Source organism: Rhincodon typus, chromosome 21 (assembly GCF_021869965.1).
Source record: "Rhincodon typus isolate 14 chromosome 21, sRhiTyp1.1, whole genome shotgun sequence".
NCBI lineage: Eukaryota > Metazoa > Chordata > Chondrichthyes > Orectolobiformes > Rhincodontidae > Rhincodon > Rhincodon typus.
The window spans coordinates 6,682,444-6,698,496 of record NC_063352.1 but is presented as its reverse complement, the minus strand read 5'-3'; the positions used below and the strand labels follow the sequence as shown (position 1 = coordinate 6,698,496).

At 43.5% G+C, this 16,053-nt stretch overlaps 1 protein-coding gene across 1 annotated transcript in view; it reads right to left on the bottom strand.

The window, feature by feature from the left end:
- The window catches only part of mapk8ip3 (mitogen-activated protein kinase 8 interacting protein 3), a 183,946-nt gene that overhangs the window by 86,181 nt on the left and 81,712 nt on the right, over positions 1–16,053 (bottom strand). The window lies entirely within an intron of this gene.

Here is a 16,053-nt window from a genome sequence, read left to right as displayed (position 1 = left end):
ATTATTTCATGGGATTCTGGCAGTCATTTAACCAGCTGCTCAATTGCGACATTTCACAAATAACTTGACTGGTTTTAGATTTTGCTGTGTAAAGAACAGCGAGGAAGAAAAATGCCTCCAATGTAATCAGTTTTCGTTTTTCAAAATGTGACTCCCCATCCACCTGCAGTGTTTAAAGATTCAACCAGCCAATCTCACACCGAGGAAGTGCTGGCTGAGAGTCGGTCTGGAAACTACACCTCCCCCCACCCACCCAAGTCAGGATTTTTCCTTTTTGTCGCTTTTCCTTCTAATGAGAGGAGGCTCCCACGGTGATGGGATTCCAAGGATAGTAGCCGTCTTCCAGGACACACCCAAATGGTGGTTCCTCATACTTGCCCTCACATATAAAAGGGCCAGAGGTTAACCCAGCAACAACGAGAACCTCTATTTTTACACTGCCTTTGTTGTAAAAAAAAATGTTACAAATCAAAGTACAGAAAAGTAGATCAGAAACGGGCAGGGCAAACTCAGAAATCACAAATGGAGCAGAAGCTTGGTTGGGAAAACAGGTTATGAGATTTCTGAAACAGAAAAGAGACTTAAAGAGACAGAGAAATGTAATGAAGAAACCTCAGAGTAGGATCCTGGGTAGTGAAAGTTCTGGGGCAAGGTCAGAGGACAATGTACAAAAGACCAGAGTCAGATGAGTTCCAGAGGTTATAATGGTGCTTGGCTTTTTTTTAATCCTCCCACCTTGTGTTATTGCCTGCAACAAGGTGCTGTAGCATTAGAAAATCAAAGGGAAAAATCAGACAAGGTGGTCTCGGATTCGATTCACACATTGATAGAACCACACTTAGTTTTACTGCTCTCAAACCAGAGAGTGTCAGTGAGTGCCCTTTCACCACTCCAATCTAAGGAAAAGCCAATGTCCACCCAACTCTGTTCTTTGTGGAGAGCACCCATCTGCAAAGACCCTTCACTCTTCATAACTCAAAATTAACCCTCAACCCCATCCAAAGCTAAACCAGAAACTAAGTCTCTGATGCTGAAGGCCAGAAATTAACACCTGTCCTGTGCCAACATTGCTTTATATTATAAAGAATAGGGAATAACAGTTTGACTATAACTAGATCCTTTCACACTGATTGACAGATAGATACTGGCCAGGATACACCTTTTCTGATGAAGGGTCTAGGCCCGAAACGTCAGCCTCTCTGCTCCTATGATGCTGCTTGGCCTGCTGTGTTCATCCAGCCCTGCACCTTGTTGTCTCGGATTCTCCAGCATCTGCAGTTCCTACTATCTCTAACCCAGGATACACCCTTACTGTTTTTCAAATTTTGGCAGGGATCGTTCACACCCACCTGAACAGTTAACTGTGGGGCTCTGGTTTCACTTCTCACCACAAAGACAGCACTTCCAATAATGCAGCACACCCTGGGGTTTCAAACTCAGCACCTTGCGGCTCAGAGCCAAGAGTGCTACCCACTGAGCTACTGCTGACATTGCTGGAGCAACCTCACACTGAGTAACATTTATTGAGTAAAACAACAAAAGCAGTCGACCTGGAAACCAAAACTATGCCAGGGCAGGTAGCTGGCTTTATTACACAAGACTTTTCTTGCATTTTCAATAGAAACAAGTGCTTGAACCAAAAGAAAATCAATGTTCTATGAAGGTGAGAATTGGTGTGATTTATCAACAGAACGTGCAACAAGTTGGACCAGGAAATCAGAAAACTTAATGTTTGTGAGATTCGGACACTACCTCAGATTCGTCAATAACTGAAATCAACGCAATTCTTGGACATTTTGCAAGGCTCTAGCACTTCTGGATGATGTTAACTTGTTTATTAAAGTGACATTCCCATCCAATCCGCTATAAATCTCAAGCTTGTTCACATATCATTCCATCCCATCTGTACTGAGCTACCATATTACTTTAACCAACCTCCACACCCTGTTTCAGGTCTGTATTGTTTCATAATCAGCCATTGGAGATATTTCTGTTCAGACAGGTTACAATACAGGTGGGACTTGAACCATGACCTTCTGGCTCAGAGACAGTGATTCTACCACTGAGCTACGACAGCCCTCTCAACAACTGTATTCACGCCTTTGACAATTCATTGACTTTCTTTAACGGCCACTCCCCGAACCCCCCAACCCGCCTCGCTAAATTGCTATTTTTTTGATCTCAAGTGAAGTTGTAGCCCTGAAACAGGCCTTTATTCAAAAATCAGTCTGTGCTTTTATTTGTTCTCCACGTGAGCAAAAAATTTTCTTCAGTAAGAGCCATGCAAATCTGGTTTTGTTCAATTCTTAATAGTAGCAATTTCATCCTGTTTCTCTAATCAAAACCATGGATATTCTTACGGATCCTCAGGAATTCCTTCATTGCTAAAGTTACCCCAAAATTTACTTTTGCCTCAAAAAAAAACTTATTTCTAGCTGAAGAATTAATAATACTCTATAAAGCTCAAATCTGATAAACCTCCAACTTCATGTACTTCCTGGTTCTTTTAGTTTAGAACAATTACTATGGTCAATGTTTCTAGAGACTTTGGTCTTTCTGAATGCAATATATTCCAGCCTACACTCTTCACATCCTCCCGCTCCACTGTGTTTGAATCAAAGGGATGATGTCCTGAGCTAGTATGGCTGGTATAAAAACAGAGTGCTGGAGAGACTCAGGTCTGACAGCACCCGTGCAGAGGCAGAAGCAGAGTTAATGCTTCAAATCCAGTGTGAATTCTTCTTAAGAACTGACAAAGGGGATTCGATTCCTGATTGAGCCGATTCTGTCTCACTCACTCCTCCTCCTCCTCCTCCCTCCTCCATCAACAGCTTAAAAATCATTTTCCAGCCCCTTTCAGTTCTGAAGGCATTAAACCCTCCAGCTCCACACTGTTATCTGAAATGTTAACTCTTGTTTTTCTCTTTTCCTTTCAGATTTCTAGTATCCGCAGTGTTTTTGTTATAGTATATAGATATTATATAGTACTGCTAGTCACAAACTTTCTCAGGACCTGCCAACAGCTCTACAAGATTCTGCCCAATTTCTCCACATCCCAACTAACGAGAAGGATTTTGTTGCCATTCCAATGGTTTTGGAGGGAGGGCGGCATGTAAAATCCAGCAGGGTGCACTGGTAGTGGCCCTTCCATTGCCTGTTTGTCAGATGGCTTGGGGGTGGACATTTTTTGTTTGTGGGTGGTCTCAGGCTGCCTGCTGACCCTTGAAGCCATTAAAGCTCTTTAAATCACCAATTAATGTTCACGCAAAGCCTTATCCCATCCCGACTGGTATTTTAAAAACCGAAAGAACTGCGGATGCTGCAAATCAGGAACAAAAACAGAAGTTGCTGGAAAAGCTCAGCAGGTCTGGCAGCATCTGTGTAGAAAAAGAAAAATCAGAGTTAACGTTTTGGGTCTGGTGACCCTTTCTCAGACCCGAAACGTTAGCAGATTTTTTTTCTTCACAGATGCTGCCAGACCGACTGGTATTTTACCTGCAGAGCGAGGTAAGGCCCAAGTCCTTGGGGGAAGCTCAGTAACTGCATCTGCGTGAGCTGGCATCTGACAAAAAGGGATGGGAACAGGACTTCTTTTGAGAGTGCCCAGAGGTCACATACACCTCCCCATTCCACCAGCCACATGCCCTCTTGAACCACTCCCCCAATCCCAACCCCTACCATGACCATGTCGGGATGTCCGACCCTGGACTCACCTAGGCCCCTCAACACAGTGGGGCAACCTGTAGCTGCTCCTGGCCAGCAATGCTGAGACTACAACGATGTTGTTCATCCAACCGGGCAGCGAGATAGGGGAAGAAGTCTCGCCTCTCAATGCAGCTCCCAGCTCCAGTGTGGGCAGCCAACACCCCAAACCACCATCCCCATCGACCCTACCCCTACTTATCAGTCAGGGAGCACACAGTTTGTAACATCCTGTAAAATCAGATTCATAGAAAAGACCACTGACTATTCACCTTAACTATGCCCCTCATGATTTTATAAACCTCCAGCCCCATGCTTTCATAGACTCCTTCAATCAATGATAATTCATAAATGGTTTACTCTTGATTATTCAAAAATCACTCAAATGAGTTCCAAATCTTGTCAAAATGTTTAATTGCCAGTGCGTAACTCAAATTAACAAATCATTTTAAGTTTTTTGGCATCATTTTTATTTCCTGTGGACAATGCTAGCAATTCTCTAGCACTGCCAATAATCAAGCGGAGAAATTTCCCCAGATAGAAAGCATTATCTGGTGGCAATTGAACAATAGATGGCAGCAGTTGGTTATTAAAGGGAGTCCACAACTGTACTACCCACATTTACTTCAAGCTCAAGACCTGCCACAGCAACTGCAAGCTGGAAGCACACAGACTGTGCATTAGGCTTCTTTACCAGGGAGTCAGAGATTATTGCTCATTTAAGAGTAGCCCACAAAAACTTGCAGCTGTCTGAACACCCCTTCTTCAAAAACCCCTGCCCTTCTGTTTTCCTCCCTTCCATCAATTGCACCTCTTCTTCAAACTTTGGATAATCTTGCCTAATAACTCCTCAGCTCCAAGACAGGGCTTGTGATTTGTTTTCCTTTCTCATGGCTACAAGAGACACAAAAACAAAGATTCATCAGGACCGGGAAGCAAGAACCAAACTTAGAAAGAGAACAACAATTTATACAGTCTTTCCTTTCCATGTTTGGTTTCCTCCAACTCCACCCTCATGAAGGCAATACAAAAAAAAACCTTTGATATAGAGTGTCTTTTTAAGAATTAAACCAGAAGTATATCTGTCCACTATGGGAATGGGGAAAATGGTCACAGCAGTTGTGCGCTGTAGTCATCCTCTGACTATGAGCAAAGAACAGCTGCTGGGGATATCAGATGGTGCCAGTACAGCTCTATCTAAATCCCAAAAATCTCAGAGGCCATTTCTACCATTGAGGTTTTTGACAGAAATTCCACCCAAACAGCAACAATGCTGCTGCTGCACCAGTACGATGAGAAAGAATGCTTCACCGAGCACGCATACCAAGAGGAACACAGTTCCCAAAGTGCCTGCACAGGCAAACCCTCCACTTCAACCAAGAGCGGTGCACAGCACATCTTGCATCTCTGGCCTCTGGGCACCCACATTATTCCACCTGAAAGCCAAGGCTCTGTGACTGAATCGGTCCTTTTTGCTGTTTCAGCAACTTTCAGCTATGCGCCCACTTTACAGCACAGGTCTGTAGGAGTGGGCTAACAAGGTGAAGGAGGGCCTAGACCCAAAACGTCAGCTTTCCTGCTCCTTTGATGCTGCTTGGCCTGCTGTGTTCATCCAGCTCTACACCTTGTTATCTCAGATTCTCCAGCATCGGCAGTTCCTACTATCTCTGCAGGAGTGGGCTGTTGTTTCGAAGGGCAGGCTGTACCTGTGCTGAATCCAGGTAGGCTCCTGTATCCGACCAGCCACCCGTTCACCACCCCCATGATGAGTGATGGCTGTCTGGGGAGCAGGCCATGCCAGCAGCAATGGGGTCATGTGAAATCCTTGATGGTTTTCTCAGTCCCATCATCTAAAACCTCTAGCAAAGTGAGGGATATTAAAACACTCTGGTCTTTCAGAAGAGGTACCCCTGAGGGGCAGGGGTGCCAAGCCTGGAGGTGACAAATTCGCCAAGTAAATGACGGTAAGATTTTACTGCAGACTTCTCACTTTTCTACATCGAACGCTGGGGAGTGGCAGCAGCACAACCAAAATCATAACCCATCAAGGAGGCCAAAACCCCCTTGGGCTGCCCTTGGATACATGAACACTGCCTGGAACACACTTTCCAAATAAAGACATCAGTGCATTTAACATGAATAGATCAACAGCTTCACAAGATGTGGGTGATGTTGAATAAACCAACAGTTATTGCTCATCCTTAACTACCCAGAGGGCAGCCACATTGCTGTGGGTCTGCAGTCACCAGACGAGGTAAATTCAGATTTCTTTCTCTCAAAAGGACATTAGTGAGCCAAATGGGTCTCTACAACACTTGACATTAAAACATTTCTTTTTTCCAGGATTTACTGAATTCAAACTTCGCCATCTCCCACGGTGGAGCTCAAACCCATGTCCCCAGAACATGGGCCTGGGATTCTGAATTGCTAATCCAGTGACATTACCACTAGCCACCATAAAAATAAAAGTAAATTTTCTGCAAATATATTATTCACTCCTTTACCATTAACGCAAAGTATCATTTCAGACCACTTTTTGCATTCACGTGCTTTTAAGAGCTCGAGACATCCTTTTCCTCATTTCAATGAGGTATTAAACTTTGATGATAAACTCCATATAATATTTTACTCCTCTTCCAGGCTTTGAACTGTGTTGTAATTCAAACGTGAACTGCTGAAAGAAAGTGGAGCAGAAGGAGACTACATCGTCTGCTCTGCCATTCAACAATACCATGGCTGATTTTGGGACGTAATTCCACTTTTCCCCTGCCGGTCCCCACATCTCTCGAATCCCTGAGAGGCCACAGAATAGTGGCGCGGATCTACAAGATGCATTCCCAATTCTGAGAATTTGGATTAATATTGAAATGAAAGTCTTCTCTCTTTCCCACTGATTATAGAATGAAAGCCTACTCCGTTTGTACATTACCTTAAAATTAATTTGGACAATCACAACCCAATAATTTCAAAGATATAGCCTCAATAACATGCACTGGAAAATCGTAATGTTATAGAAAGGCAGTGTTATGATTGGGCTAAAGGAACACTACAATATTAAGATGGAGATGGTAGCACTGTGGTCCTGTCGTAGCTTCAGAAATCTAGACAGCAACGTTCTAGAGATGTGGACTCAATCCCATCATGGTATCTGATGGATTATAAATTCAATTAAATCCTGGAACTGAAAGCTAGTTGCAGCAATGTTGGCCATGAAATTATCACTGATTGTTATAAAAGCCCATCTGTTTCAATAGTATTTTTTTCAGGGGTGTAAATCTGTAACTATTAACCTGACCTGACCTACATGTAACTCAAGCATGGGATTAAGAGGTGATCGCATTGAAACATATAGGAAGCTTAACAGGTTTGAGAAGTAAATGCTGAGAGAACGCTTCCCCTCATGGGAGAGTCTTGGACCAGAGGGCATAGTCTCAGAATAAAGGGCACTAATTTAAGACATAGAGATGAGGAGGAATTTCTTCTGTCAGAGGGTTGAGAGTCTTTGGAACTCCTTGCCACAGAGAGCTGTGGGGCAGGGTCCTTGTGTATATTTAGATAGATTCTTGATCAGGAAGGGAATCAAATGTATGGGGAAAGGGCAGGAAAGTGGACAAGGCTTGTCGGATGAGTCACGATCCTAATGAATGGTGGAGCTGGCTCAAGGGGCCAAATGGCCTACTCCTGCTCCAATATATTATGGTCTTATGGTACTTGGCGATATTGTGAGTGAGAACGTAAATACTTTCACTGGATACGTTGCAGGAAACGTTCTTGTAACTAAATGTAACTTGTCAACTTGATGCGTAAAACCAAAAGTTTACTAGAACTGTAAATTATAAATATCACAGTCATAACATTTCCCATGTGATCAAAAAACTACATCAATCCTCAAAATATAATGTTTGCAACATACATGAGCACGAGAGCAAGAAAAGAAATTGCTGGGAAATCTCAGCAGATCTGGCAGCATCCGTGGAGAGGAGTCAGGGTTAATGTTTCAGGTCAAGTGACCCTTCTTCAGAACTGATGGTAGCCAGGGAAAAGTTTGTTTTTATGCAGAGGATAAGGCAGTGGGAGGAGGTGAGCAGTAAATGATAAGTGAAGATAGAGCCCAAAGAGAGAGAACAACAGCTGAACAAAGGAGTGGGCAGCACAGTGGCTCAGTGGTTAACACTGCTACCTCACGGCACCAGGGACCTGAGCTCAATTCTAGTCTCAGGCGACTGTCTGTGTGGAGTTTGCATATTCTCCCCATGGGTTTTCTCCAGGTGCTCAGATTTCCTCCCACAGTCCAGAGATGTGTAGGTCAGGTGGATTAGCCATGGGAAATGCAGGGTTACAGGGATAGGCTAGGGGGGTGGGTCTGGGTGGGATGCTCTTCAGAGTGCCAGTGTGGACCCAAAGGGCCGAATGGCCTACTTCCACACTGTCAAGATTCTATGATTCTAGCCCAGAGTGGATGACGGTCAGCCAATTGGAGTCCAATATATTGAATACACACATTCAAACATACACTAAAATCTTTAATATCACACAATGCCTTGGTTCTACTTTCCCTTGCTATGTTTTAGATACCTATTTCCTAATTAAACTGTTTAGACAAGTTAGTACCCGTCTCTGGAGCAGGTGGGACTTGAACTCAAGCCTCCTCCCAGAGGTAGGGACACTACTACTGCATCACATGAGTTTCTTCTTGCAGATTTATATTTCTAAGTTAAATTGAATTTGTGCATCATTTCCATTTTGAAACCCAATCAAGGGCCACCTCATTACGTTTGTAATAAAAATCAATGAGCTCAGAACCAGGACCTAAGTCAGAATCTTTCTGATGTAAAAGACCATTTAGTGACCTTGCAGGGAAGCTCACTGTTTAGAAATCTGATACCAAACACACAAAATTAATTGCTGGCGCTCGGCTTCACAGAGAAAGGGCAACCCACCCCGGTTATAATCTCATCCAACCTCTTCCGTTGGGCAGAAGGTACACCGGTACCAACAGATTAGAGAACAGCTTCTTCCCCATTGTCATTAGACTTCCGATTGGACCTCTCACATTTTTAACTTTAATGCTGATCTCTCTCTTTGTGCACCTTCTCTGCAACTGTTGACATAGAACAGCGTGAGGAATACAATCACCCAAAAGCACTTTATATGGTATGACCTGTCTGTACCGTATGCAAAACTTTTCACTGTACCTGGGTACATGTGACAATAACAAATCAAGTCAAAAACTTTTTTTGCTTAAGTTAGTTAAATTATTTCCAGACCCAAATGCTTGAAAAGTAAAATGTCTTTTGCTCAGGTAAAGCAAACACTGCCATTAATGGGCTACAAAACAGCATTACTGCTGTTAACATTCTGAGGAAGGGCTACTGGATCCGAAACATTAACTCTGATTTCTCTCCAGATGCTGCCAGACCTGCCGAACGTTTCCAGCAATTTCTGGTTTTTGTTTCTGATTTCCAGCATCCACAGTTCTTTGGGTTTTTGTTTTGCATTTCTGCTGAGTTTCCTCACAGAGTCGCAGCAGTTCCACAACAGAGTTTGAATTACATGCTTCCTCCATACAGACAGACAATCATAAAACGATGCTGGTCTGTAAATTATCCTGGGCTGGCTTTAAAGAATTCATGCTAGGAAGTTAAATACTTGTTCAAGATAATTTGATCATGAGTAATCCTTACAATAATTGCACTTTTCACTCGATGCTCATGGTTTCACACTTAGATCACAGGCATTGCTCTGCTGCACCGTGATACAGCTGGTGAAGTAAACTGCATGCTACTCTTTCAGGATTGCTGACTGCGCCATGCAATGAGGGTCACAGGATGCAACCAACTGCGTCTTCACTGGGGATGACCTGAAAAAGTCTCACATTCAAATATCAAAACTCATCAACAACCTTTAACTATCTCCAATAGGGAAAAAAATTCCCCTTAAACCACATCGCTGTTGTTAAGAGTTTCCTTTTCAGTCAATATGTATATCCAACACAACTTTTAACATCAAGCCACCTGAAGAACTAATTCTGCCATTTGCGAATTGTAGCTACAACCTAAACAAGACCTTTTTTTGTTAAAAGGAGTGTTTCCCATTCATTAAAATTTGAAAAATGCAGGAAAAGTAAGCACTAGTTATTGCATATTAAATTCTATACACCACTCGATTAAGAAACTGAAAGTGCACTAGGCACAACAGTCAGGGGCATGTGTAAAAATGAGAAAACTTTCTTAATCCTGCTTAAAAAGTTAAACCTGAGAGTTGAAGTGCTGCCTCAGCTCGAGATGGAAGTTATTGTTATGAAAACTGACAATGAGCGGTCAGAGGCAGTGTTACACATTGTTAAACCAGTGCCTTACTGGATTCAGATCACCTACAAATCAGAACAAACTGAAGTTCAATTACAAATCAATTTAACAATAACTAGCATAACTCCTTTCAATGATCACTCTCTGTCAAAACGGATTCAAACTAACTGCTCTGGAGACACATGCATTAGACTTCAATCAAATTTAAGTATGGATTGTCAATTCAACGATCTGCTTTAGACAGACACAATTTTGAAACATCCAAGGAAAGAACACTAGATGGTGGATGGTTCTTAGTCTGCCTGGAAATTATGTGAAAATTTGGGAATCAAAGTAACATGTGAACAGAAATGTCAGCCAACAGCAGTGATACATCACAAACTAGGAATGCAAAGACACAACCAAACTGGAAGGATCAGATGCAAGCAGCCACCATTTCCCAGCCTTTCACTACACTACAAAAGCAAAGGGAAAAAAAAACTCCAAAAAAGTGTATGAAGATGTATGAAGGAAGAAGGAAAAACGGTGGCAGGAACCTTACCGAAGAAATCATCACGAACTAAGAGGGCAGTCCAATATGGGCAGGAGTAAGGGAGCAGAAAAGAGAGAAAAGCCATTATGCACCAGTTCACTGTTTGTCAGCCTTCACACAGATCTGACTGCTGATAAACATTTCACTGCTCTGCTGCACTGCAATACACCTCACAAGGTGAGTGCACGCTATCCTTCCAGGACTACTGACTGCCCCACACACCAAGGGTCACAAGATGCAGCCAATTGCGTCTTCACCCAATGGCCCAGGGTGTCGGGGGGGGGGGGGGGGGGGCGCTGGTGGTGGTGGTGGTGGTGCCAGACCGCTCTTGTGCAAAGTGGACTCGCATGGAACTGGCAGGCCAACCCTGTGCCCATCTGTCGTGGGAAAGAAAGTTGAGAGTGCTGTGTAAAACGTGCTGCCAACATGCCAGGGAGCGTGCTTTTTGTCCACAGTGCAGACTGGTTTCATGCTCGGAATATACCCGAGATGCACAATTGAGGTGGAGTGCCACGGACTGACTGTTCCAGGAGTACTCAACACATGCAATTTGGACTTGGATTTACTCAGAGGTGCTCCTGCTCCTCTGCTGTAACTTTGCCAGGGCTTGGCAGCAGGATGCTGGTTTAATTACCTCTCAGTGAAGTAAGGGGCAGCTCCAACCAATGATGAGAGGTAGTGATCGCAGAGAAAAAGGGCTCTCAATTTAAGGAAACACCTATTTGATGCTGTTTGCTCAGGTCAGAAAGGGACATCTGCACTGCTAAGGGCATCAGGACTCTTTGAAAGATGAAAAGCTTTCTCATTCTCCAGCACCCCTCTGCAGTCATTGCTGAGTGACTGTGCCTGTACACTCCCCTAGCCCTGAGGGTTTATGTTAGGTCTGTTCAAGGTTAAATCAGAAAAGAAAGATGCAAAATTTTTTTTGCAAGTGATATTGAGGGCGAGGATTAGGGGAGGGACGGTTCTGCAATATCAAGTATCTCAATGCAAGCTCAGCGCTCTCCTCCCTCCCATTTCAGTGACGTTTACGTCACTGCATCTGACTGAAAATAAAGGAGAACTTAAAATAGAGGCAGAAAACGCTGGAGATGCTGGGCAGCACCTGTGGAGACGGGAACAGAGTTAATGCCTCAGGATAATGATCCTCCATCAGCGGAGAGGTCACTGAAACATGTACCATATCTCTCTCCACAAAGGCTGCAATGGAAGCTCAGAATTTATAGAACTTCCAGCATCTGCAGTATTTTGTTTTTCTCAGACTTGAGCTGTTTTCCAATGAAGCATTCAGAGCAAGGCACAGTATGTATTTAAAATGGTAATGTTGGGGGTGGGGGGGATTATCAACATTAAGTGTGCCAAGGTGACAAACCCAACATCAAACACTGCCTCAACTAGGATCAAAAGGCTACTCCTTGCAATGAGAAATTTCAAATGCTGCCTTTTGTCTTTATAGTTGATAGGCATTGAGATCTCCAACATTTTACAGCCCTAAGTCCCTTCACGCAAACTACCACATGGTTTTTATGTATTCAGTGGAGCTGATTGAGCTATACCCAATGGCCAACATCAACGGTGCATGGAGTGGTGCAAATTGTCTCCCATTGAACCTTACAGAAACGCTTGGTGCTATTCAGTCCAAGAGTTGAGTGGCCATGGTGGAGTGATGGCTCAGTGGATGGGGACTGTAATTTGGAGCCTGTAGCATTGGAGTCGAATGCCCCATTACTGGAACATAAAGAGGTGAAACTACAATTGCCTCTGTCCTACCCTCAATCAATAAATCTAACTGTGGCTGGTGGTTTTAAATCAGAAAACAGCTGTTTGGTGGAGGGGAGCCCTGAAGTTGCTACCTACGAGTGAGCAACTTTAGCCAAGGAAGTTTCATTGCTGCGGGATGCGGAGCGGGTGGAGAAGGGGCGGAAGTGTTCCGCACTTTATTGCGGCTGGGGGGGGCAGGTTGAGCGAACCAGATGGGAAGCACTGGCCAAAAGCTGAAAGTGAGGGTGTACAGCGGTCAGGGGAAGCATCGACAATGTGTACAGCACCAATATAAACACACCAATCAGAGGAGAGATACACACCTGAAAACTCTCCTATGGAGATGTCCAGCGCCAAGCAGACAGACCAGGAGGATAAAAGGAAGCGAAAAAACAAAACAAAAGAAGTCAATCAACAATTAAAGTTCCAAAAATAAAATCACAACACAAAAAGAAAACCCATCAGTGATCCTGGCAGGCATTTCAAGTGACCGTGGAAATGAAATAATATAGGCCAGACCTGTGTGTAAGACACAGATAGAAAACTAAAGTACATTTGTAGCAATGCACCAGCTTAGAGTCCCTGCTGCACAAATTCAACTCCGAAACCGCCAATGGCATTAACTGGCCACTTATTTGCAAATCTTACCACGATGTCGGGACAACCACTGGTGGACTCAGGATTTATAAAATGGCTAAGAAACTGGTCGATCAGTGGAGGGGTGGGGTTGGCCTAAGAAGATTTTCACTTTGGTCAGAACGTGCATTATTAAAAGAGAATTCTGTTTTGCTACCATTTCCAAGCCATTGTTCGGCCTCTTATTCTACGGAGCGTAATTTTGTTTTTCTCTTTTTTAAAACTCCAGCCTTGGTGCCAAGAATAGCCGAGCAGATGGATTCAGCGCTGCAGCAAAGAAGGGGGAAATTCCACCTTGGATTAGGAATGATTTTTGATCTGCTCCACAGCATCACTGTGCCGAGGGACCCAGCAGTTTCTTATTCTACGTTCTTTACTGCATTTCGCCCCTTCTGAATTGACAGCTCACCACACAAATCACAGTCCTGACTGGATTATTACTGTGACTGGTCATTAGGGTATCCGAGCCATTCTAAGCTCATCTCATGAAACCCAAATGGAACAGCATCATGACGATGGGGTGAATACTGCAGTGGTGTTGGCGTTACTGCAATACGTTCATCGGTGAGACATATGATTAATTTGGCACAGTTTGCTAAATATATCAACACTTCCCTGTGGAGGGAGTGCAGTGTCAGCTTTCCAGCATAATATCCTCCTCACTAGCAATAACAGAACCTCACTAGCTAAGACACACTCCATTGTCTGTAGGTTGTAGGATAGTGAGAGAGTACAAATACATGGCTGTGTAAGTGTCACCATTTAAACTGCAGAGTACGCTGCACTAGTGTTATTGTACAAGGGCATTACTGTATGAAAACACTGCCATGGTAGAGTGTTGCTCTGAGTCTGAGGTTAAGAATGAGTACTGTATAATGGAATTGATGTAGGACTTCACGGTAAATATCACTGGGTTTTCCTAAATGAGCTGCAGGTAAAACCAAGCAGTTTATTGATAAATGTTGCAAGTCATTATGTAACTATCACTTGCTGGGTGTATTATGTCTGCAAGGAATGTTTTTTCTCTTTCTACTGGCAAAGCTTTGGTAGAAACTCCCAATTACCAGGATTCTTCCCAAGTTTGAATGGAAGAGCGAGAAAAGCCCAAAGGAAGCTCCTGAAATTCACTTTCTGGCCAGCAATGCCACTGAGTGGATCACCCACCCTTTAGTGTACCCACCTGGTTACTGATGGCAAAGTTCAACATTAACTCCACTGGCAGAGAGAAAGTGTGTGTGTGAGGGCGTCAATGCATGAGAGTATCTTTGTACAAGGGCATCATGATTTGTGTAAATTGCATCCAGATTAACTGAAAATGCAACAAACTACGTTTACTAAGCACTGGTGTTCAACAGATTGATATCCAAATGTTGAAACAGGCAGCCAAAAAACAAACTTTCGAGAATCCACAAGGAGTTTATTGTAAATCTAGTGTAGCACCATCCCCAGTTTCCACCTTTCCCTTCTGGATCTGTTCCTGCCCATAAACTAACACCCCTACAAGGGAAGACCCTAAATTTCAAAAACAGAAGACCTGTGAGCGTAACCTAGTCTCAATCAACTTTGGAGCTGTTCGGAGTTCATCCATAAAGGGACCTGCATTTCTGACACTAACAACTGGTCTGTCCCTTTAAAATGAGAATGAGACAAATCATTAACCAAATCTGGACACTCCGTGTTGGGGCTAAGTTCTGTGTATTCAGCTTCTTCAGTACTTTCACCCTATTATTTAAAACCCATTGGTGATCAGAAATATGTTTCCCCCCCACCATGCTTTCACTCAATTTTGCCTCAGGTTGGAGAGCGAAGCGAGGTGAACAAGTGTGGAGTTTGGGCATTTAACCACCTGCAGCAGAAATGCTTCAGTGGGACATTGTCACACAATATGGTCCGATTTTCAGGAAAGTTTTATTGTAAATGGGGTGGAGGAATGGAGAGGACCCTTTCTGAGAAATAAATACATTTTGACAGTCAATTACTGCACAGAAACCCATTGCAGAGAAAGCATTATTCAGCAGAGAAGCAAGTTCACATAACCAGTGTCCCTTGGATGGTCGTGTTCATGGGATAGTCACATGCTATTGGAGGAGCTGAAATGTAGCGAGAATGTGCAATCTAGGATCTTGGCAGTGTCAATGTTTCTATTTGGTGAGCAATGCAGCTTTTACTTTTTGGGGTAGGGAGAACAGACTAAATGTGAAAAGCAGGTTTCTGGGCTGCGCCTTCAAACCTTCCTTTGAAGGGCTGGAATTGCACACTCTGGACAATTCCAGCTGCAAATGAAGACTCTACTTCAGTCAAAGCAATCTATTTAGTAAAAGACTTCTGCCTCCAAACCTACACTAGTGATATAGACAGACCTTCCCCCAACCAACCAGACAGGATCCCCTTGTGGCAAGGTGAAAGTTGTCCAGATTTCTACAGTAATTTTGGTATCAGAGCAGTGAGCATTGTAATGACACATCTGGGGAGGAGTGGCCTTGGGACATTTGTACTTGCTGATCACCAGTTAAGGAAGGATTTTAACTTCACATTTCTGATAAAGCACTACTCAAATTACTGCAGGCCAACAGGTGCTGGAGCTGTCATTCACATTTTAATGGCAGGAGAGTGCTGCGCTCAGGAAAACTTTTGGTGAAACAGCAAATTGATCTAAGGGGTAAATTAGGGCCTCACAGCTAGGGGACAGTTAGTAATTTATTGTCAACACAGGAGTCGAAGATGTCAATCACAGGGGGCATGTTGTTCACTTGTACAACAAACTTGTTCTGACTGCCGTCAATTCCAGCTCAGTTATAAGCTGTGAATTTAAGGCAAAGACCGCAGGGCAGTGGCCTGAGCATATGAAGTACACAGTGAGGACACTTTAGGTTTATTCTAAATCATGAACAAGAGGTAAATAATAGCACTATACTGGAAATATGAATGAAAGCACATTATCCGTTGGTGGAGGGGACGGTGAGGAGGTAATGCTTGAAACAAGAAACCAACTTTCTCCAAGACATGTTGGAGTCAGAGATAAAGTGTGGAGCTGGAGGAACACAGCAGGCCAGGCAGCATCAGAAAATTTTCTGAAGAAGGGTTCCGACCTGAAACGTCAGCTTTCCTGCTCCT